The sequence below is a fragment of the Portunus trituberculatus genome, chromosome 47 (assembly GCF_017591435.1).
Source record: "Portunus trituberculatus isolate SZX2019 chromosome 47, ASM1759143v1, whole genome shotgun sequence".
Taxonomy (NCBI): domain Eukaryota; kingdom Metazoa; phylum Arthropoda; class Malacostraca; order Decapoda; family Portunidae; genus Portunus; species Portunus trituberculatus.
The window spans coordinates 33,552,137-33,567,343 of NC_059301.1; the positions used below are offsets into that span (position 1 = coordinate 33,552,137).

Consider the following 15,207-nt stretch of genomic DNA (forward strand, 5'->3'; position numbering starts at 1 on the left):
ACGCCTGTGAGTGCCTGAGTGCCCTGTGTGTGTGTGTAAAGGCTGCCCTGTGATATACTGTGAACTGAGGACTCAGTAAAGGATGTGAGTAAGCTGGTGTTTCTCTGTCCAACGTTGCCCGCCATTACCCGCCATTGTGTGCCTCGTGTTGGTGTGCTCCTGTGTGCTCCAGACCCTTGACAACGAAGCTGACGCAGCCAAAGCTGATAACCATGGGTGAGAAGGTAACAGTGGTGTCAGGAGTGAGGATATAGTGTCCAGTGTTTTACCATGCTTGTGGTTGCTTGTGACTGGTTAGTGGTGGTGAGGCTGAGCCGGGTGAGAGGAAGCCCGACCAGCTCGAGCTGATAACAACTATGCTGGCGTCTATGAGGGCAGAACAGTTGCACACAGCAGTTGATGGAGGTGCTGCAGTCTAGCCTGGGCTCCTTGAGGGCGGAGGCGCAGGATTACACCGATTGTTCCTGCGAAAGTGTGCGAGGTGAACTGGAGCAGAATCTGCAAGCAGTGAAGGGTGACCTGCTGATGGCGAAAGGCGAGCTGGTGAAGGACTGGCAGGCGCTGCGGGATGAGGTGAGATACATAAGGAATGAGGCAATTTGGCGCCAACCGTATATGGAGGGGTGCTCGTGGCATGACAAGGGGTGTTTTGGAAGCCCCGTGGGTTTGTTGGCGTCAAGTTGCCCACCATCTTCCCTCGCTTCCCCATCCGGCATGGCGCGTGCGCCGTCTTTTTCACCTCCACCCTCACCGCCTCACTCGCCTTTCCCCCGCTTCAAGTCTCGCAAGCCTGCCGAGTATGACGGTAAGGTAGCCTGGGAGTCCTATGCTGCCCAGTTTGATCTGCTGGCGGTTGCACAGGGCTGGGACCAGGTTGAGAAGGCCTTGCAGCTGGCCACAGCTCTCATGGGTCCAGCCATCGATGTTTTTGGCCATCTCCTGCCAACGCAGCGTGCCTCCTTCCCTGACATTGCTGAGGCACTGCGTCTTCGCTTCGGGCACTGCCACCAGGCTGAGGTGTATCGTGCCCAGCTGAAGAAGAGGACGAGGCAGAGGGGCGAGACGCTGTCCCAGCTGGCCCATGACGTAGAGGCACTGGTGAGAAGGCCGTACCCAGCGGCCGGTGAGGAAATGGTCACCGTGTTGGTGCGTGATGCCTTTCTGGATGCCTTGGTGGACCACCAGCTGCAGATTTATGTGAGGCAGGCATACCCAGCTGACGTGCAAGTGGCTTTGGCTCGTGCAATGGAGTTTGAGGCCTTCATGCAGACCGCGAGCTCCCTGTCTACCTTCGCTCGGCCCCGCAGTGACGTGAGAGGACACAAGGGTCAAGTGAAGAAGAGGCCAGTGTAACGTGCGGCGAGCCCGGAAGCGTTCGACGGGCGGTGCTGGTGGTGCGGTGAGAAGGGGCACGTGAGAGCCCGGTGCCCGAGGGAGCAAAGGGTGCACTCTCTCGACCAGCCTGATCATGTCGCCTTTCAGCCCTGCTGCGAGGACTGCAGCGGGGCTGGACACCGCTCAAGGCTTGCCCCAGCCTGAAGGAGGTAGTGTCAGCAGGAAACAACTACAGGATGAAGGCAGGGGCCGCCTCTCAGCCAGCCAAAACTCCAGTGCCCCGGCTTGTGTGAAGTGTCACTACACTGTTGGCAACACGCAGGTGAGAGACGCTGTGGATGGGAGGCCGTGTCGCATGACTCTGGACAGCGGCGCAGATCACATGCTGGTGCGGCCAGGGCTGGTGGAGGCTGAGTGGTTGCCAGACTCGCCTCAACAGCTGTGTGGATTAATGGAGGACTGCATGTTGCTGCAGGGTCCGGTGAATGCTCGTGTGCGTGTAGGTGGCGTGGAGAAAGACATGCCGATCTTTGTCGCTGACCTGGACGAGGAGTGTTTACTGGGATACGACTACCTGACGAGGATGGACGCCTGTGTTGACTTCAGGCACAAGAGAATGACAGTACGTGGCCATGACGTGCCTTTCCTTTGTCAAGTCAGGTGTGCCGAGGTAGTTACCATGAAGCGACTGAGGCTGCCCCCACGCACCGAGGACCGCGTTCAGTGCCGTTTAACACGTGTGATGAAGAAGGCCGAGGGTCTGGTGGAGCCTGTGAGTGACCTGCGGCTGACTGATGGTGTGGCACTTGGAAGGAGCCTCGTAGGAGCGGGGAAGGAGTTAGTCACTGTGTTACTGGCTAACTTCTCTGACAAGGCTCGAAATATAACCGCCGGCACGCCGGTTGGGGTGTGTGAAGAGGTGCAGCGGACCGAGGAGCGGCGGCAGGCAGAGCGGCCGCGTATGGCGAGCTTGCTGCCAGGCTTTCTGGAGGACCTGGCGCAGCGGAGCGCCACCCACCTGAAGGAGGCGCAGACGGAGCGGCTTGCGGAGGCCCATCGTGAGGTGCGCAGCAAGCTGAGGACGGCGAGTCACGTTATGAAGGAGCTGTACGACCGCCACATGCGAGACGTCAGGTATGCAGAGGGGAACAGAGTGTGGCTGCACAAACCCCGACGCAGGCGTGGTCTCTTGCCGAAGCTGCAGAGCCCCTGGGAGGGGCCCTATACCGTCGTGACCGTGCCCTCGGTGGCCATGTACAAGATCAGGAGAGGTCACAAGCGGGCGTTGGTAGTGCACGCGGACCGCTTGTGGCGCTACCACGGCCCTGGTAGCTTCTCTTGGGGTTCAGATGAGCCCGAGGAGGAAGGAAGTGCTGAAGAAGAAGATGGAGGACGTCCCCAAGGAGGTTGAGGAGGCAGTGGGCGGTGATGCAGGTGACAGCCAGCTGGTGGTGGAAACTGCTGCTCGCCCGTCCATCACCGCCAGCCTCCTGTGTATCTGAGAGATATTGAACTGTCTTAAATGTTCTAGTTTATTTTGTATGCATTTTGCCTTTCTGTTTTATAGTGTGAAGAAGGTCGGGTCAACCTTTTTATAAGTGGGGGGACAGTTGCTACGAATGTGTGTGTATGTGCATATGTGTGTTTTGCGAGGGCTGGCTTTGTGAGTGTTGGCGCGGTGCGGGGGAGAGAGTCGGCAAGAGAGCATGTGCAAGGCAAGACTGTGAGACGCACGTTCTGTTATTAAGACGTGTTGCCTGCTGTTGTGGTTTGTTGTGTCCGCCCCTGGGAACGCCTGTGAGTGCCTGAGTCCCCTGTGTGTGTGTGTGTGTGTGGAGGCTGCCCTGTGATGTACTGTGAACTGAGGACTCAGTAAAGGACGTGAGTAAGCTGGTGTTTCTCTGTCCGGCGTTGCCCGCCATTACCCGCCATTGTGTGCCTCGTGTTGATGTGCTCCTGTGTGCTCCGGACCCTTGACAACAAAGCTGACGCAGCCAGTGAAAGCGGACAACCAAGGCTGAGAAGGTATATATATATATATATATATATATATATATATATATATATATATATATATATATATATATATTATTACACTGAGCGATATAAATTCTTTTATTTTGTTTAGTTAGCCTCATAGTCGCCACCCGGCTGGTGGGCGATGAGTGTGGGAGAGAGAAAGAATGGAAATGCTGTGATGTCATCCCTCCCTCCCTGAGCTGAGCACAGGGTGGCCGGGGGTAAGCGACGCCAACCTCCTTTGTTTTTCAGTGCACTGAGAGGCCTTAAGGAGAGTAGTCACCGCCGCTGTGTAATAGATTTTATTATAATTATTCCGTGCACTCCTGTGAAGTGTGTCTGGAGGGCCACTCACAGTAAGGGTGAGGTCTGGGAGAGTGTGTAGACCTTGAGGCGAGATGCTGCTGTACTTGGAAAGCGCAGTGAGCAGTTAGTAAGTTCTGTAGTGAGCGGGCTGTGGAGATAAGTAACCGCCATTACATGTGCTGCGACTTTTGGCGGCTTTCATGAGCCTTGCGAGAGACAGGGTGTCACCAGGGGTTCGTGGTTACGGAAACTGCTGTTATCTCTGCCCAGTAGGTGGCTGGGAGAGATTGCTGTCTGGTACTGGGCAGTAATCAGTGTTATGAATTCTGTTTAGCGGGATCAAGTACTGCGCCTCTGTGGGTTGCCGGGGAAGGAGATTAGGGAGTCGTAGTGTTGTTGTAGTGAGAGGACCTAACGTCCTTACGTAGTAAGTAGTACAGGAGGAAAATACCCTCCAGTAGTAAGTAGAAGTAGTAATGGTGGTAGAGGAGGTGTGAGGCAGCTCCTTTGTTCCCCCATAGTGCGTGGGAGGTGAGCCAAACGTGAGTTGAGGCCCAGTAAGGGTGGCGGGGCAGTCTTCCCCCACTCCTGTGTCGAGTTAGTTCTGACCTGAGGTATTTGTGTCTGTTATCGTCTGCCACGTATGGGAGACGTGTGTAGTGTGTTTTGCCGAGGCTGAGGGCCTCATAGAATATTGTGGGCCGTAGTGTGCTGTGTTAGCAGCCTTGGTGGTGTGGGACCGGCTGGAGAGAAGTGTGCCGGTGTGTGTGAAAGTGGCTGACGAGGAGGTGGGCTAGTATGCAGTACCGCGGCGGGCCAGATATTATGCTGCTTGTAGTGAGTGTGGACTATCTCCCTTGTGGAGGGCTCCAGACCACTACATTCAGCTAGGAGTGGAGTTGTCTTGAGTAAAGTAGGTGGATTGTCCTACGTGAGGGCGGTTCTACCAAGACAACTTTCTCTCCGCATTCCCGTGTAGAATTACTTGTTATTATCTCTTAGGACGAGGAGGAGGAGGAGGTGACGAGTAACCTTTCCCAATCTCTGAGATTAAGATTTTGGTGGCGACCTAGGGAAGCAGCTTCTGTCCGTTTTTTAAGAGTTTGAAAAGAACCTGGTTGCGCCTTGCTAGTGCGGCGGTGTATGCCGGTTGGCCGCACTCCTGGGACGAGCTGTCCTGTATGCTAGCGGTCGTGACATAAATTGGCGACCTCGCCAGGATTGTTCTTCGAGTAGTAACAGTAGTTGGGAGTGTGAGAGTAGTTGTGATAGTGTAAATTTTTGTATTTTACGTCACCTTATCGCCATCATGAGTACTGAGCAAGCTACCACAAGCCCCGCGGGCGAGCGTAATTACTCCAGTGTCCCAAGGTAGCGGCAGCGAGGACTTGGCCCAGCATCGGGTATAGAGTTTCCTTTCCCCTCCTCCTGCTGGAGAGGAGCGGCCTGCCAGTCCTACTCCTAGTGTTGGGGGCTTCTTTCAGATTAGCGCAGATATGTCTGAAGAGAGGAAGTACCAGCTCGAGCTGAGGTGAATGGAGATGGAAATGGAGGAGAGGAGATTAGCAGCACAGATGGAGGAGAAGAGGCTTGCGCTAGAAGATAAGAAGCTTGCATTAGAGATGGAAGAGAAGAAGCTTGAGACGGAGATGGAAGTAAGGAGGTTAGAAGCAGTGGAAGCAGATAAAGTGCGGCCCCATGATTTAGAGAAGATGCGAGTTGAGGCTACCACTCATTGCCCTCCTTCCCATGGCGGAGAGGGAAAAGTAACTGCTGAGAGCCAAATAGTATGTAGCCTCAAGTTAATCCCTGACTTCGATGAGAGCAGGGTTACTGAGTGGTTCCGCCGGTTTGAGAAGAAGGCTGCAGAATTTGACTGGCCTGCCAAACGGTGGGTAGGCTTAGTGGCAAATAAGTTAACCGGCAAAGCTTTCGATGTGTATGACCAGATGGCAGTAGCCAATTTAGAAAAGTACGAGGAGTTTAAGGCCGACATCCTGCGTGCTTATGAACTGCGCCCTGAAGCCTACCGCCAGCAGTTCCGCGGGGAGAAGCGAAAGGCCAGCTTGTCATACCTTGAGCGTGCCCGTCACCTCCAGGAGACCCTAGAGAAGTGGCTGGCCAGTGAGAGGGTTACCACTTTCTCAGCACTTAAAGAACTTATGGTGCTGGAGCAGTTCATCACGGAGGCCGATAGGGAGTTGGTGCTGCTCCTCCAAGAGAAACAGTTCGCCACCGTTAAGGAGGTTGCCACATGGGCGGATGACCATATGTTGGCCCATAAGAGTGTGGCAGGAGCCAGCAGTAGCCATCATAGGGATGGGGCTAGTGGCCAGGGCCATAAAGGGTCCAGTCAGCAGGGGCATAGTGGCAGTGCCGGCCCTTCAGGATTTCCACGGCTGGGCACCAGTAAGCCGGCTAACACTCCTAGGGTGCCTCGCACCCCTTACGATCCTAAGAGGTGACAGAGCCAGCCCCCACCTACCGCAACGCCCTGGTACAACAACCAGCCCCAGTGTTACTATTGCTGGGTGTCTGGGCATTTTAAGTTTAATTGCCCTAAACTTGCTGCTGCTGTTGCCCCCTCACCTGCTACTCCTAAGCCTCCTCAGAAGCCTGTGGCCCTGCTGGTGTGGCCCAGCCAGCAGGGTGAAGACTGGTTGGTGCTACCAGCCAGCCACAGTACCGTGAAGACTGCTGCTCCACTAATGTCTGCCACCCGGATGGACAGGCCTGACCCACCTGTCCTCTCAACCGGTGAGGTTTCCTGTACACCATTCTTGTGCCGTGGCACAGCTGAGTTGGGGGAGTGATAGATTCGACGTGACTGTGTTGAGGGATACAGTGGTCCATTACGTGTGCCACGACTTTTGGCAGCTTTCATGAGCCTTGCGAGAGACAGGGTGTCGCCAGGGATTCATGGTTACGGAAACTGCTGTTATCTCTGCCCAGTAGGTGGCTGGGAGAGATTGCTGTCTGGTACTGGGCAGTAATCAGTGTTGTGAATTCCGTGTAGCGGGATCAAGTACTGCGCTTCTGTGGGTTGCCGGGGAAGGAGATTAGGGAGTCGTAGTGTTGTTGTACTGAGAGGACCTAACGTCCTTTTGTAGTATGTAGTATAGGAGGAAAATACCCTCCAGCAGTAAGTAGAAGTAGTAGTGGTGGTAGAGGAGGTGTGAGGCAGCTCCTTTGTTCCCCCATAGTGCATGGGAGGTGAGCCACACGAGTTGAGGCCCAGTAAGGGTGGCGGGACAGTCTTCCCCCACTCCTGTGTCGAGTTAGTTCTGACCTGAGGTATTTGTGTCTGTTATCGTCTGCCTCGTCCGGGAGACGTGTGTAGTGTGTTTCGCCAAGGCTTAGGGCCTCATAGAATATTGTGGGCCGTAGTGTGCTGTGTTAGCAGCCTTGGTGGTGTGGGGCTGGCTGGAAAGAAGTGTGCCGGTGTATGTGAAAGCGGCTGACGAGGAGGTGGGCTAGTATGCAGTACCGCGGCGGGCCAGATATTACCCTGCCTGTAGTGAGTATGAACTCTCTCCCTTGTGGAGGGCTCCAGACCACTACATTCAGCTAGGAGTGGAGTTGTCTTGAGTAGAGTAGGTGGATTGTCCTACGTGAGGGCGGTTCTACCAAGACAAGTTTCTCTCCGCACTCCCGTGTAGAATTACTTGTTATTATCTCTTAGGACGAGGAGGAGGAGGAGGAGGTGACGAATAACCTTTCCCAATCTCTGAGGTTAAGATTGTGGTGGCGATCTAGGGAAGCAGCTTCTGTCTGTTTTTTAAGAGTTTGAAAAGAACCTGGTTGCGCCTTGCTAGTGAGGCGGTGTATACCGGTTGGCCGCACTCCTGGGACGAGCTGTCCTGTAGGCTAGCGGGCGTGACAATATATATATATATATATATATATATATATATATATATATATATATATATATATATATATATATATATATATGGAGGAGGTAGTAGACACCTACCGGAACAATAACTTACTCCCAGTGAGATCTAATAGCACTAGTTCAGGGGGTGCTGTGAACCTTCCATTAAAGCTAGTTGTGATCTTGCTGAATGTTTCCCTTTGTGTCTCACAACTCAAGGAGGCAGTCACAGCCTATCCTCTAAAGACAACTCTCCTTCTTCACACAAAACTACATGCACTTTCCACACATACACCCTTCACTCCAAATCAAAATTTAAAGAAAAATGGGACCCGAAATAAACAATGCCTCGGAGTCCTCCTCTGGGGAGGGGACCAAAAATGTCCCCAGGTCGGATACCTCTCCTGTTAAAGACCACAAATGCCTTGACACCTCCCTCAACTTTTTCTACATTAACATTATTCTGCAACATTCGCAATCTTACATCTAATTTTCAATCTGTGGAACACCACCTCTCCTCTACTAAACCTCATCTTCTTTTCCTCACCGAAACACAGCTGTCTGAGGCAACTGACAGTAGCCCCTTCTCTGTTCCCATCTACTTTCTCGATTCTCATTTTCATTCCAAAGCTTGATGTTGCGTCTATGTACGCAACAACTTAACTTGCTCTCGTGCCCACGCTCTTGAGTTTTCTGAATTTTCCACCATCTGGCTATGACTTAACAGTCACTCTCAAACTAAATTCATCTGTGCTGTTTATCTCTCCCCTAACTCTTCTGACTATAGTAAATTCTTCGACTATTTAACTTCTACAGTGGAGCACATTCTGTCCCTCTACCCTTTCGCTGAGATTTCCATTCTTGGAGATTTCAATGTTCACCACCAGCTTTGGCTTTCCTCTGACTATTTCTTGTCTACGATCAAAATTCTTCGTAATGATGTTTTCCATGCCCTTGCTGGCCTAAACCCTAGGAAGGCTTATGGACCTGATGGGGTCCCTCCTATTGTTCTCAAAAACTGTGCTTCCGTGCTTGCACCTTGCCTGGCCAAACTCTTCCAACTTTGTCTATCGACTTCTACATTTCCTTCCTGCTGGAAGTTCGCCTACCTTCAGCCTGTTCCTAAAAAGGGTGACCGTTCTAACACCTCAAACTACCGTCCTATAGCTTTAATCTCTTGCTTGTCTAAAGTTTTTGAATCTATCCTGAATAGGAAGATTCTCAAACATCTGTCACTTCACAATCTTCTGCCTAATCGCCAGTATGGCTTCCGTCAAGGTTGCTCTACTAGTGATCTTCTGGCTTTCCTTACTGAGTCTTGGTCATCCTCTTTTAGAGATTTTGGTGAAAATTTTGCTGTAGCATTAGACATATCAAAAGCTTTTGATAGAGTCTGGCATAAAGCTTTGATTTCAAAACTGCCCTCCTACGGCTTCTATCCTTCTCTCTGCAACTTTATCTCAAGTTTCCTTTCCGACCGCTCTATTGCTGCTGTGGTAAACGGCTACTGTTCTTCTCCTAAACCTATTAATAGTGGTGTTCCTCAGGGTTCTGTCCTGTCACCCACTCTCTTTTTATTATTCATTAATGACCTTCTTAACCAAACTTCTAGCCCTATCCACTCCTACGCTGATGATACCATCCTACATCTTTCCCCGTTCTTTCAGAGACGTCCAACCCTTCAGGAAGTCAACAGATCACGCGGGGATGCCACGGAATGCCTGACTTCCTATCTTTCTAAGACTTCCGATTGGGGTAGAGAAAATCTAGTAGTTTTCAATGCCTCAAAAACTCAATTCCTCCATCTATCAACTTGGCACAACCTTCCAGACAACTATCCCCTCTTCTTCAATGACACTCGACTGTCTCCCTCTTCCACAATGAATATCCTCGGTCTGTCCTTTGCTCATAATTTCTTAACTGGAAACTTCACATCTCATGTCTTGCTAAAACAGCTTCTATGAAGTTAGGTGTTCTGAGGCGTCTCCGACAGTTTTTCTCGCCCCTCCAGCTGCTTACTCTGTATAAGGGCCTTATCTGTCCTTGTATGGAGTACTCTTCGCATGTTTGGGGGTGTTCCAGTCACACAGCTTTGCTTGATAGGATGGAATCGAAAGCTCTTTGTCTCATCAACTCTCCTCTGACTAACTGTCTTCAGTCTCTTTCTCACTGCCGAAATGTTGCATCCCTTTCTATCTTTTATCACTATTTTCATGGTAACTGTTCTACTGATCTTGTTAACTGCATGCCTCCCCTTCTCCTGCGGCCTCGCTGCACAAGGCTTACTTCTTCCTCTCATCCCTATTCTGTCCAACTCACTAATGCAAGAGTTAACCAGTACTCTCAATCATTCATCCCTTTCACTAGTAAACTCTGGAACTCTCTCCCTGCATCTGTATTTCCGAATTCCTACAACTTGTCTTCTTTTAAGAGGGAGGTATCGAGGCATTTGCTCCCCTAATTCCGGTGGACGGTTTTGGCACTTTTTGCACTTTTTAGAGAGCCAGCACTCAAGTGAGCCTTTTTTAACTTTCTTTTTTTTTGCCCTTGGCTGGCCCTCTCCCTACATTAAAAAAAAAAAAAAAAAAAAAAAAAAAAAATATATATATATATATATATATATATATATATATATATATATATATATATATATATATATATATATATATATATATATATATATATATATATATATATATATATATATATATATATATATATATATATATATATATATATATATATATATATATATATATATATATATATATATATATACAAAGAAAAAAAAAGTATGATAAAGGGTAGAAGTGGTATTACACTACATTAAAACACACTGGTGCTGATTTAGTCATATATTATCTTTGTTTCACTTAATGAATGTCATCACCTTACTTACATCTACACAGATCTGCTTTCTCCTCCAAAATTGTCAGCCTTTATTTGACTGATCCTCACATATGCAGAATCATTCTTTTTTGTACACACTGCAGTTGGGCACAAAATTAGGGACGAGCTACATAAACAATTCATGTTTTCTTTGTTAATATTGACAAAAATATATATATTTAAGGCTATTTTTGTTTTTACATTTTCAGTTGATTTAATTGGTTTGGAACAATTATACTCAGTAAGTTTCATTCCTTTGTAATGCTTTGAAAATGACAAGACAAAGATGAATGAGACATAATATAATGAGAAAAAAAAAAAAAAAAAAAAAAAAAAACCTTATTAACTTTTGTTAACTTTTCATTACATTTGTCATGCCACTTGAAGACTTGCAAATGCAGTAATAATACCACTGATTGGTGCTCTCACTTGCTGAATGGCTTATAATTATAATCCCATCTGGTTTCAAAATGTGCACCAAACTAGAGCTGCATTTTTTACAAAATCATCATATAATTATTTTGAACCATACTGTACAGAAAAAATATTGTATCTTAGTAAGAATACAGTAACTTTCAGCATTTCAAAACAAGACATGAATATGTAGATGAATCAGTGAGCAAAGTGATCAGCCACTGGAAGTGTTACAATGTTTTCGTCCTCAGGTGACAAAACTATTAGAGTTGATGAAACTGAGTTTAACAAGTGACATATATCACAAGGGAACAGAGCTTTTGATCATTATACAGAATTTCTTTAATTATCAGTAGAAAGATTAAATAAGTTAACCAAAAATGAGAATTTAGCATAAGAATTTTAGAGGTTCGTATGGAACAAAAGAATTTAACGTCCGGCCTCATGTGCCCATCACACAGCCAATCCTATATTATTTGTGCTCATTCTGTCTTTATAGTTTCATAATCTATGATAAAGCCAAATATATATATATATATATATATATATATATATATATATATATATATATATATATATATATATATATATATATATATATATATATATATATATATATATATATATATATATATATATATATATATATATATGATGGTACTGAATTTATAATTAGATTTTAATCTTTCAGCAACAATACTACATATTCACTGTTAAGGCATCATCATATGTATATGTATTCATGTATGCATCCATTACATAAAATTAGCTTTAATGATGGACATATACAACATGCACTATATTGCTAAATGCTTAATTGCTTGATAAAGTGGATGTTGCATCATGAACATCATTTATATAATTTTCTTATTACTAATGTACTTGGTGATTGCTTTATGTACCTGTAATTTACAATATACAGACTCCAGTCATCAATCTTTCCCCAGATCAACATTACAGTACAACAAACTCACAATCTATTTCTTCATAATGCAATGCAAGCATTCTTAGAAATGTTGAATAAAAAAAATTGTTGGCACTGGAGGAAGAAATGGAGAGCCCAAACATAAAGTATAAAGTTTTGTGTATATGCATTATGCATACTTCGAACTTTATTGAAGGCAATCCAGAAACAGAAGACGATGGCTAAAAGATTAAAGTGTGTCCTACTACTGCCAACCTCCTTCTGTTTCACAACATAGATGTGAAATGTATTATGAATACAGGATTTGATTCCTTCCTCCAGATAGATCTCATTTCATTGTCATGACTAGTTGGCAACCTGCACTGCAACAGCATGTATCTACTATGAACATCTTTATGGTTCAGTTTCACTCAATGCATCTTAATTTATTCAGAAAAAAAGTCTATAGCTGATCAAATAGCATATATATATATATATATATATATATATATATATATATATATATATATATATATATATATATATATATATATATATATATATATATATATATATATATATATATATATATATATATATATATATATATATATATATATATATATATATATATATATATATATATATATATATATATATATATATGCACAAAGTGTTTAACAGTTCCATTATGACTTCTATTCTATTACTATATTGTCAAAGAAAAATATACCATGATACACTGTGTCAATGCAGTATTACATACATATCACAGGAGTGGCTTTGTGCTTTTCCAACCTTCCAACTTGTTTCAACAGAGCTGTCATCAATAACTACAGATCAACATTTCTTAATGCACAGGTAATGCAACCTGACAAGTAATGCAACTGAAGTTCAGGGATTCTAGGAAATGTTTCCTTATTTGCAGTGCAACACATGCAAATTTGTTCCATAGACCAACTGATGAATCATCTTGTAATTTTAGAGAACAACTAATTGTCAGTGACCATCATTTATTCTGATATAATCACATAAATCTTTGCCATCTAGATTTGCTGCAGTAGCAGTAATCTCAATATGTTTTCTTGCTATCTTCTTATGGAGTAGATAGCTGTCTGGTATGGATCACTGCATGAAGTTAGGTGACCATAGGGCACAAATAATGCTTTTTTTTTTTTCCTGAAAGAATGAGGATACCTAACTGGTTAGGTTTGAATGAAGGAGTACTGACAGTGAAAGATTAAGAAATACTGATCTGGAGAGGGCTCGATTATAAATCAGAGCTACAAATTAGATTTGGCACCAAAACCTTGAACAGTGTACGTATGTCTATCTTAAATTTTATATCACAAGAGTTCACTTCTAACCTAAGCTGTTATTTATATGTTTGTATAGTAGCATTATCATTAGTGTGTCAGCTATGATAACCTTGGGATGAATAATGTGAAATCTGTCAATAGTGAACTACTCTAAAATAATGAAAGTCTACAATTGGATTCCTTTCTGATAAAACTGACAACATACTGATGGCTGGTTTAGCTGTTACATGCTAGTGATTATCTGGGACTTTCTATGCTTGGAAAGATGTAAAGATAGTTACATTCTTAATAGTAAAGAGAAGTTCAAGTGATTACATAACACTTCACATAAATGTGGCATGTTTTATCACAACTACTGAACAAGATACTACAAGTCGGGTGAAATGACCTGAAGTACTGTTTTTTAAAAGGACTAAACAACATGCAAAGAATATTCTTAAAGACTGGTAAACATGGATCAGGAAAGAGAAAGGGTGGTAGGCTGCCTCAAAGTGCATCATGAAAATTATTTAATACGCCCAATTCCTAAGTAAGCATTAATTTCTAATTCTTATTATCTTTTAAACTGAAATTCAGATATGCCACCAAAAGGTATCAAAATTTAATCTCACATAATATTATCTATTTTAAATTATTCAGAAACTTAGTGTGAAAGTCAATGAGAGCAAAAAATGGAAAAAAGACAAATGCATGCAGGGCGCCAAGTCCAAACGTGTGTCAGTCTTCTTAGCTGACATCAAAAAGAGCCTTGGTGAATGGAAGGAAGTAGGTACAGTCATAGGTAATGAACAATGGAGTGGAGCATGTGTTCAATACTGAATATATCTACAAAATAGCACATATTTAAAATATTGCACATTTTTATATATAGTCTCACCCTACCTTTATCATTTGAAGCACAAACTACCTAAACCTTAACTTATAAGTTATCTAAAGGAGATATAGTTGTGGTGTGTTGCAAAAAGGCAGAGTGAAGAGACAAAAGCCCACCACCATAAAGCCCTCTTACCTGAGTGATGCTATCACTGTATAATATCTGCATATCTGCTATCAGTAACATGCAAGTAACAAGTAGAGAAGAAATATCACCATAAAAAAAAATATATACATAATACTTTGAGAAGGCAGACACCACTGATGTCACAACCTGATGTAATAAATCCTTGCACTAGTAGATGGGAACCCAAGGACTGCTAAAGGGCTGCAATGTCACTGCCCATAAAACAATGTTATTGTAGCAGAGTATAACACTGCCAAAATATGGAAGAAACTGAATTAATAGAGTTAAGTTTTCTTATGTCTATGTGTATCTAAGTGTTTATCTTATTCTGGGTTAATATTGCAGTTCCCTGTATCTGATTCTTCATTAAATTATATTACTTCATTACAAATGATGCTTACGGAAGGAATCCTAGCTGTCAATTTCAACCAAGAACTTTTGAGGGGTTGGCTACATCCACAGCATCACATACAATAAATCTTGTGTAATCAATTTATGTGCACTCTTTTCCCTGATCAGCTCTAGCAGATAATTAAAAAGCACAACAATCAAGCAGCGTCATAGTTGCAGACAAAATTTCTGTATCATACCAGAAGCACTAGTCTTATTAATCCTAATAATTTCCCTAGTAGATCAGTCTGAGCTAGTAAAGAGCATTAATAACATGCATGCACCTCAACTAGGAATAGGATACTGCTTTCTCTTCAATCTCAAGCAGAGAAACTATCCCTCTGTAAACTGTGTTACATAAAATGGAAGGTTAGAGGTGAATGCACATTGCTGCACACCATCATCACACATCCTTCACATCTAGGAATGGTTCTTCTGAATGCAGAAGCAAAAAGAGGCATGACAATCAATTTAAAGACTAAAATCAGTTTATAGAAGATGACTGAGATGAATGTGTCTGAGTGGGTTCTTATACAGTATACAGGCAGGAGACACTGGCAGGATAGGATTATGATGAAGGTTATAGCTGCATCACAAGGAATATATGACTCACCTCAGCAGTGGCTGGTTGTGAACCTTAAGTATCACAATCATTTGCACACAAAGACATCATACAAACTTGGAAGCCACTTGCACAACATAGGTGACAGAAATCTGGCAAAACACTCACTTTGCATAGTTAATAAAGACAAGA

The 15,207-nt window shown here is 44.5% G+C and overlaps 1 pseudogene; it reads left to right on the top strand.

Annotated features, from left to right (window-relative positions):
* Positions 1–399: 399 nt before the first annotated feature.
* LOC123498208 lies at positions 400–1,539 on the top strand (annotated as a pseudogene).
* Positions 1,540–15,207: the final 13,668 nt, after the last annotated feature.